This window comes from Ruditapes philippinarum, unplaced genomic scaffold (genome assembly GCF_026571515.1).
Source record: "Ruditapes philippinarum isolate M1 unplaced genomic scaffold, ASM2657151v2 ctg2229_1_1_1_1, whole genome shotgun sequence".
NCBI lineage: Eukaryota > Metazoa > Mollusca > Bivalvia > Venerida > Veneridae > Ruditapes > Ruditapes philippinarum.
Window position 1 is genome coordinate 107949 of NW_026852488.1, and position 10546 is coordinate 118494.

Genomic DNA, 10546 nt, shown 5'->3' on the forward strand with positions numbered 1-10546 from the left:
TCTTATTCGATTGAAGTTCAATGAGATATATTTTAGTAACCCATTGATTAAAACAATGGTTATTCATGTTAAGGATACCATATAGGTAGCGGAAAGTGTAATTAAATAGTTGTATTATTTCCTGACGTAAAGTAAAAGAAAGATTCTCATAGTCTTATTCGATTGAAGTTCAATGAGATATATTTTCGTAACCAATTGATTAAAACAATGGTTATTCATGTTAAGGATATCATATAAGTAGCGGAAAGTGTAATTAAATGGTTGTATTATTTCCTGACGTAAAGTAAAAGAAAGATTCTCATAGAGTATGGAAATAAGTAAGGGGTGCAAAATTAGTTCCGAATGGAATGCCTATTATGTGTTTGAAAACAGTCCTACCTACCTGACATTAATATTATCTAATACAAAAGAGAGTTCTACAAACTTCGTCACAGGTCCACATTGTATGTTGTTTAATGATACCATTGGTAAATAAAGCCTTCTTTGGATTACAAGCATTAAAAGTATTTTTTTTTCTCTTGAAAATGTTTCTTTTTCAATTAAAGATAACAATTCATCATTAATAAGTGTATGTGGCAATGTTGTATATAGGGTAGAGAAATCGTTAGTTCTAATGAAGGAAGCTTGATGATTCTTAACGTTAAAAATCTAAAATAAAAAGTCAATAAAATAGATAAATTACTGGTAGTACAATATGTAAAATTAGCAACGAATCGGTCTTTTAAGGACGTTTTTGTAATTTTAGAATCATGTACATTATAAAAAGTGTAAGAAAATATCATTTTCAGAAACAAAGCTTTTAGAATAAGCATTAGTGCTCTTAATTTAATTTTGTAAAACATTTATATAATGAATACGGTAAACAATAATTATGTCATTGACCGCCTTGTCAGTCGGAATAAAACAATTTTAAAGTGGAACGCTAATATATTTTTTCTAATACCCGGTATGTCGTAAAGTAAGTCTAGGTTTAGGTAGTTAAAGGTGTTCATTCCAAATATGAATTTCGAAACATGATTCAATTATTATAAAAATATTATGTTTCCGTGTATTTAGTACATTATGATCAAAATAAGACCTCAAAATCTTTATTTTCTATAGCACCAATTAATTCAGTACCTAAAACAAGTGTGTCAAAATCAGTCTAATGAAGGCAAAAACAATAATAATAGTGCAGGTGTAATTACACGATCGGGCAGACTGAGTAAATCCCCAGATAGATTAATTTGCAAAATTGTTCTTAATCTAACGAAGTATTACATGTTGAAAGGATTATTCAAATAATGCGTGTTTAAAAATATAATTGATATTTAAATTACACTTCATATCTTCTCACAGTGTAAAAAAGTGTTGTTGTTATACATTTGAAATTTGAGATTATTGAATAAATGAATGAACCTAAAAATATCTAGTACAGACAGTAGGTGTTGTGTAATGTGATATGCTTTCTCATTATCACTTGTCACAAAGATAACTCAGTGTATACTAGTCTCTTTGATTAGAGTTTGATAGAACAAGGCCCTATTTGTGGAGATGAAGCGAGAAAGAAAGAGATCACAATATTGGTGTTTGTAATTTTTCGCTTTTTCTTGTTTAAGTTATCTGGGAACGTATGGGGCATGAATTTTTATTTACATGAAAAGGCGATTTAAAGTATAAATTTACACATCGGTTGCGCTTTAATCAATATGATTATGTACAGTAAAGTAAAAATATTTATCAATTGAAAAGTATACTCTTCTACTGAGGCTTTTTTTCCAAAAACTGTCAAATACGAGAAAATTTTCTTCTTTCTGTCACCTAGAAAGCAGCCCCTTTAAAACCCATCTGTAAGGTATTTCTTTTTGGGAAATTCTCAATTTTACAAAATGCCACATGATTTTTCCCAAATTTAAACCAGGGCCTTTTCCTAAAATAGCCCTGCATGATTTTTGAAATCAAGGTCACTGTTACTTTGACCTGTGACGACTGACCCAAAAATCAAAAGAGCTCATTTACTGGCTTTACTAGCATGAAATAATTTTTTGTTCGCACGAATTTATTCTCGTAGTTTCGAAATCATATTCCGTTAAAGGGAATATATATATTTCTAAATCTCCAAAAATATTTCCTTAAAACGAATTAAGTCCCGATAAAAAGTGTTCAGGGATTCGTAGTTCGTAATGGCAAATTTAAAAGACACAAGAATAAAAGTGGTTCGTAATAAAAAAGTAAACAGAAAGAAGTCAAAGATTACGTACGGTAAGTATGAATCCACTTGGAGAATCGTTTAATTCAAACAATCAATTCTTGTTAAAATTGAGGGACTACTGGAAGTAAATAATGGCAAAGTCAATGTTCGTTTCGTAAACTTATGGAGGTGTTTCATAGCGAATAACTAATCTTTGGTAATATTATTATGTAATCAGAATTCAGACTTTGAAAATATGGAAAACAATAAAACTGGGCTACATGTATACATGTATAATCTATATACTTTTAATATATTTTATGTACAGAAGAGTCCAGAAATAGAGAATCATAATCGGTTTGTCTGAAAATGAAATATATTACACTAAGTAGTAAGAAAATGAGTATATGGATATTTACTTACTACACAGTGTGATATATAGCATGGTTATCAAAACCATATTGTCTATTGTCTTGTAACAGGTCCTTTTCTGAATATATTTGCCTGTAATAATCGAAATATGGGGAGAATACACAATGTTAAAGAAGAAATGCAATTTCAATCGAAAATATTTAGTTATTTTGAAACGCAACAATATGGTTCAATCCCATTAAATCATAGAAAAAGAAACGCACTGCAAAAATAGTTCAAATATACCACACTGAGTAGCTAGGTCACGAGCACTCAGCGCATAGATATGATCTACATTTAGCTGCAATCTCATTGGTTTTAATCAGTAGTCAACAGAACTTGCCACGGTGAATTACATTATATTCAACGACACACTAGTCAATAGTTGCATATTGTTGAACAGTCATATAAAAGAACCGGGAGAAAATGAGATTTTGGTTGAATTCCAGTAACTTAAGTTAGTGAAATTTTCCACTTGCAATATTTCTGTAACAAATATAAACAATATCCCATTCCAATGTCTCAATGTCAATAGAGCGAGACTATCATGTCTATTAGTCTGTATATTGGGACTGTGTGACCTAGTTTTTGACCCATGGTGACCAATATTCAAACTTCACTTTGAAATCTTTAATCTATATGACCTATTTCCGGAGAATTTGAACTGGAACGATATCATGCAAACAATGTGTTTCCCTATTTGGGCTGTGTTACCTAGTTTTCGCCACAAAGTGACACATATTCAAGCTTGACCTAGAACTAACCAACAAAACTTTTCTGATCAATTACCAGGATATTTTGACTGGAAGAGTAGCCCCTAGAGTATTTACAAGGGTTTTACATATTTGACTTGTGTGACCTAGTTTTTGACCCCAGGTGACCCTTATTCGAACTTAACTTATACATTATGAAAACAACCTTACTGACAAATTTCCAGGATATTTAAATTAGAACAGTCACTGCAGACTCAAAAGTGTAAACAATGCTTTTCCATATTTCGGCCGTGTGACAAGTTTTTGACTCCAGGTGACCTATATTTGAATTTGACCTAGAAATTATTAAAGCAACCTTTCTGCCTTTCAGGCCAATTTCCAGGATATTTGGATCAAAACAGTAGCCTCTAAAGTCTGTACAAGGTTTTTTCCGTATTTTGGCTATGTGACACTGTTTTGAATCCAAACTCGACCCTGAAAACACCATTATAATTTTTCAGACCGATTTTCAGGATATTTTGACCGAAAGTAAAAACAACTTCCTGGCTAATTCCAGGTTATAACGATCGAAACAGTAGCCTCCAGAGTATTAGCAAGATATTTTCTTCTTTTAGCTCCGGTGACAATGAATGAACTTGACCGTTTTCCATTAAGACAAACATTCTGGCAATGATTGATTATGATCCAACAAAAAAGCCTCAATACTGACGACGCACGGCGCACGACGACAGATGCCGGACATAACCCCATCACTATACCTCACCTTGATCACTTAGCGGTAGGTTGAGCAGATGAAAAGTTATATTTGATTTTAAAAGTTTGACATTGACTTTCAATGTGAAATGAAGGTCAATGCCATTTTTGATACCTTATTAATCGGGTTTTGTCATAAGGGTTCCTTTGTTAGAGTATTAAGCAAGTCCAAAATTAAATAACAAAGTTTTAAGAATTTGAAATAAAACAATTGTTGACGTCGACGGTCAAGGTCATATTCAAATCAAGCCAGATTTGTAATATTATGTGTTATTTTGTCTAGGTATTAACCGAAACCATAAATCTATAATACTTATCAAAGAATTGATGAAAAAATGAAGTAAGTTTAAGTTTAATCTCAATGTCAAATTAAGGTCAAGGTCAAACTCAATCATCTTTTAATATCTTGTTCGCACAAGTATGAAAGCAGCCCATTGAGGAATAACAGAGTTATTGCAAATTACAGCTAGAAACTGTAAACTGTAATTTGACCTACAAGGTCAGGGTAAATTTAATGAGTCAAATTGAGTTGAATTTTTTTCATGAAATAGTCCTTATGACACTTTTCTCAAGTATGAAGACAATCCATTCATACATAAAAACAAAGGTGTTACCAATTAAATGAAATATCCAGCAAAATTCATCAATTTTACCTTCAATGTATCAAATCAGTAAGGGACATGATTAAATTTATTTTGATGAGTTTGATAACTTTGTTTGCCCTTTTGATGAACATTTAGATAGGCTTGGTATAGATTATTAGCTTTTGTATGAGTTTGCTAAGTAAATGTTTTCTGTTAAAATGGTAAGTGTTATTTATAGGACGTGTAATATGTAAAGAGGGAACGAGCAGGCAAAATTCTAAAGTAAGTTGTATTGAAAATTGAAAAAGGCCGAACGATTTAACAACTCAGTGATCTGTTTGGTTTCTCTTCATATAGGAGGATACATATTCGCTTCCTTTACAAGAGCAAGACCATTGACTGGTCTATTGATTGCCAGAAGAGTTTTGGTGATCTTCGCAGAGCCTTGACTTGTGATGACGTCACCATCAAAAAAGAAGTTTAAAATGCAAAGGCGTTATTACGCCGATAAAGGCATTATAACGTAAACCTATAGACAAAATTACGCGAAACAAAAGGTGTCGCGAATAGAGGCGACGTTATGCGAATAAAGGCGTTATAACGCGAATAAAAGGGCGAAATAATGCAAATCAAAATGCGTAGTTACGCGAATAAAGGCGTTATATGCGACAAAGGGCGTTATTACGCAAATCAATAGGCGTAGTAATTTGAATAAAGGCATATTAACGCGATAAAAGGCGTTATAATGTGAATCAAAAGGCGCAATTACCCGAAACAAAAGGCGTAGTAACGCAAATAAAGGCGTAGCAACGTGAATAAAGGCGTTATTACGCGAATCAAAAGGCGTACGTACGCGAAACAAAAGGTGAAGAGACTTGAATAACGGCCTAGTAACGCGAACCAAAATGTGTAATTACGCAAATCATAAGGCATTATTTAAAACCATATAAATACTAATCAAATGACCTGGTAACGTGAAAATGAAAAAAAAATTCTGAATCAATTGTTCAATTGTTCAAGATAAAGACTAGTATGTAATTATATTATATGCATTTACAATAACTATCAATCCATTCGCGCAGTTATGATATAAACTATTTGTCATACACTAATGAATGCTCTCTAAAATGTGTCAATACAAGGTGATTTGAAGAGTATAGGTGCATTGGGCCGGATGTAAATGCAGTTACTCTGAATTTACATGTATCACATCACTAAATAGTATATAAATTTCTTATCTTATCTTATCTTATTTTTATCTTATCTCATCTTTAATATTTTCTTATCTTATTTTGTATGTGCGTCATAATTTCAATTATCTACGGATATGTCTTGTATAATCATCTTATAACCAGATAGTATCTCCTAATCATGTGATTTTGTCTACTAATTAGGCTATTTGTAATAGGCTTTGGGTACACAGATTTGGAAAAAGGTAAGATATAAGTAACATTAGGGTGAAAGTGTATTGTAATTAATATATGCGAGGTACACTTAAAAGAGTAAAAGTGTTTCAGTTAAGTCATAATAAGGATACATTGTCTTCTTTGTGTTTGTAAAAAAGACTGTTCAAATTTGAAAAAGGATCTAATAGTTCGGTGATCCTTAGCTTAACCTCTGATTGGTTGAAAGTGTCTCCTAATAAGAGATAAAAAAATATCAGACTGTCGCATTAGGGCGTATCCTTAGAGAATTGGGAAAAAAACTCTCAAACTGGGCATTTAATTTAGATAAACATTGTTCTTCCTTTCTTACCTTTCTAAGCCACTGATATGAATCTATATGGTATTATTGTGGCGTTATAACGCCTTCTTGGTAGATTCACATAAAATCAACTTTTGGTTCGCATTATTACACATTTATTCGCGTTATGACGTCTTTTGATTCGCGTTATAACACCTTTATTCATGTAATAACGCTTTGATTTGCGTGTTTACGCTTTTTTAGTTCGCATTACTACGTCTTTTTATATTATATTATAGTAATCAATACTGGCAATGTGCTTATTCATTTTGTTTTGTAATGTTTTGTGAAGGTTGTGCTTCCAGAGTCAGCAAAGACTAAATGTGGTAGAGTGTTGTGAGATTTTAACTAGTCCTTTACTAGAAGTATTTTTGTTAGGATGATATATCTGGACAACATTTTTATATTGGTTAAAATGCTTCTGATGCCTTATACACAGTTTTGTATTAAAACAATTGAGTAAACAATAGTCTAGGTCATTGATACAGCTCCGTTGGTTTTAGGTATGATCATACCTCATTCCAAAGTTGGTATTGTCGCGTGCAAGGAAAGGTCACGCAATGGGAAAGGTCGTGCGGAATCAGCTTTCCTAGGCACGCTAGTTCCCAAAAAGGTAGATGTCGCGCAATAAGAAGTCCCACAGACTAAAAGTAAAAGGTCTAAGTTATTTTCAGCCTTTCAGCATCTCAATTGTTGTTAACAAAGCATAATTTAGACATATCAGACTTGATTGAATTCCTATTACTTTATCTATATATATGTTACTTGGTTTAAATGTTGGGCTGTATGTTGTAAAGATGGGGCGATTAGATTTGATAATAAGTTTAAAGAATTTTCCATCACAATCAACAGTTTAAAGAGTTGTCAATTAGAAGAAAGTGTATCAGTCTAATTTGCGATGACAGTTGCATAATTGAACAAATAATTAATTTATTGAGTGTTAATATGTACATTTATGTAAATATTATATGCTTAATGTTTGTATTGTTCAACAGTATGTAGACCTGAACCTGTTGCAGACCAATTTGAACATTGTTTAGGCCATGTAAGCACTTAAAATATGTCCCGCAATGGTTAGATCTCATAATTAATTGTGTGCCATACTGGTTTGCGCAAGTGGGTTGCGCAACAGTGCTTTTTTACATCACCCTATCTGCGCAAACAGAAGGGTATTTAAGCTGAGAAGTTTTTTTCTTAGTTTTAATGAGTTAGTTTTAGATGTTTAAGTTTTTGGAGTTGTGATGTTAGAAAAAAAGTGATGTATATATGTATAATATAATCTTTAACTTAAATATGATATTAACCATTCCAGCATAGAAAACTGGTTTACATTTTAAGTGAATTGTCAGATTCCAATAAACAGGTTCCGAATCGTAAAAAGCGTAAGATTGACTGTAATCACCTGGTATTCTAAATGTTAACAGTTATCATAAAATAAATATATATATTGAAAAAATACCCAGTGGCATTGTGCGCTGCGGACACAGTTACAAGTAATGTACATTGGGAGGTATTCTTTTTTTTCTAGCACTGACCTTTCGACTTTTTTTACTCAGTTGGAAATAGCCCTGAAGGCTATGGCGTTGAACTTGAGAAGATATTTCTATTGCGCGTGATACGTCATGAAATAATATAAGGGAAAAAAATGAAAGGCATTATTGAAGAATTTAATCCATGCCAGAAGAGGCCAAATGATCGGTTAGTAGTGACTTAAAGAACAAAAATCATAAAACAAGAACCATGACTAAAACAAGTGTATCATCAGTCATTATAAACATAAATCAATGTGACAGCATCGTGTGAAATATGTTCAAAACAATATGAATGAAAATGCATTTGCTAAGTTTATGAAATTAAAAAAGCATTTGTTTGTGTTTTAATTTATTGTGTTTATTCCTTTTTAATTTTGTATTTCTGTTTTTTTTTGTATTGCCACGTTTACCTAATCATATTAGAGATATACAAATCTCATTTATAACGTTCTTCATTAATTCGTGTCCACTCTATAACTTTAAAATCGCTGAATTTTAAAATTACTGGTCACAAGTGATCACCATTATAAGACAATGTGCCGAGCGCAATATTTGTTTGCTATCCCCAAAGGTTAAGGTCAAGTATTTAAAAGTCTACAGTTTGTGTCCGTTCCATAACTTTTAATCGTTGAAACAAATTCAATAACTTGGCATCAGTGATCACCATTATGAGATGATGTACAGATAGCAATAATTGAGCTGCTACCCCAAAAGTTCGGTGTCGCACTTAAAGGTAAAGTGTAAAAATCTAAATTTCGTGTCCTCACAATAACATTTAAACCGCTGCATTGTTTGTAAGATAACATTGCAGAAAGGATCGCCATTATGACACTTTGTAGCGAGGACAACAATCTAGTCACTACCCTTATGTTCAGGGTCACACTCAAAGGTTCAATGTTAAATATCTATTTTTCAGGTCGCTCAATAACTTATTGACAATTCAAAGGTTTTAAAATTACTTGGCACAAATGAACTCCATGACAAAATCTGCAGAGAGCAACAACTAGGTTGCTACCCCCAAGAAAAATCCAGTTTGCTACCCCAGGGTCACGATCACACTTAAATTTTACTACTATGAGTTGAGAGGACCTTTTTCTTTTTCAAACGGATATTATTATGTATCAGATATTTTTTTTTGCATATATTTATGTATATTTGAGATAATAGTTTCATTCTGTAATTGAATTACCGCCGTATAATAAAGTATTCAATGTTGCAGTTGTGATTTGACAAAAAAAACTAAGAGGTCAAATGTCAAGATTCAATAATTATGTGTCCACTTCTTCAGAACTACTCTTTTTGAAAAAATCAAATTGTTATAAATGGTCACCATTATCAACTACAGAGGGCAACCAGCCAATAAATAAAGTATCAAATTATCAATACTTACCAGTACCTTGACCTAAAATTTCAAAAATAAGAGGTAATTACAAATGTATCTTTCTGAATATGGATGATAAATGGTCAATAACTAAAATAGAATTTTAAGATGAATAAATGTGCTGATGATACACATGGCACAGCATCAAGGTCATGGGTGGTTAATGGTCTAAAGGTACACATTTATTCCCGCTGCAGACGGGGACTAGGCTGTTCTTCAGACTGCCGAGGTATCTATACATTTAATCCACATGAATAAACACTACAGCGTTCCTAAATAATATATATATAATGTACGTCAAATATGAATTATCTGAATAACAATACATTCTGTTTCTTGCTTTTTCGTCGTATACTTTTTATAGAACGCGTCTAATAAGATTAGTCATAAAATTATCAATACTTTGAAATTAAACCAACAAAAGATTACGTAATGACATTTAAACTATAATTCAAAATGGCCGCTGCACTTGCACAGTACGTACCTCCAAACCGACCTTATACTACTTCCAAGCATAAAGACAATCCTTTAAGAAATGAAAAATATGGCAAACGTAGCTTGTGACAGGATGCCGTTAAAGAAAAGAAAATCAGCTTTGCATTGCCCTTTATATATAATTTATTTCAGCATAGAAATTTCCTTAAAGTTTCATATTTAATTTTCTATTATTGAATTAAAGAACTAATACAATTCAAATTATCAAATAATCCAAATTATCTTTAAGTATTTATGCATATCTCGGCAGGACGATGGCCTAAATATCACACAATGTTTCCTAACAAAAATGAATACAGATATAACGAATGTCAAAAACATGTTCTGTACAAGAACAAACAAAGTTCGACTTAAAAAGAAAAAAGAAAAGCTTTCAAAGCTTACTTACCGTTTCCCATTATTACTAAACCTGAGCGAATCGTGATAGTCAAGCCAGCTTTACCTGTTTAGTCATGCTTTATTGTAGGATAACTTGTAATATAACTGGAGATAAACTGACTGTGAAATCACTGTTTGATATGTGTGAAGAGAACTAGAATAAACCGAGGTGCATACATACGTGTAAACTTATGATAAATTTCGACTTGCATATCCCAAAACATCATGTATCTGATTGACGTGCACACACGCTTCCACACACACACACGCATACACAGACGTACACACGCACGCACGCAACCACTCTCACGCGTGCACCAACACACACACACTCACACGGGCACGCATGCTCGCGCACACGCAAGCACGTACATTTTGTTGGGATT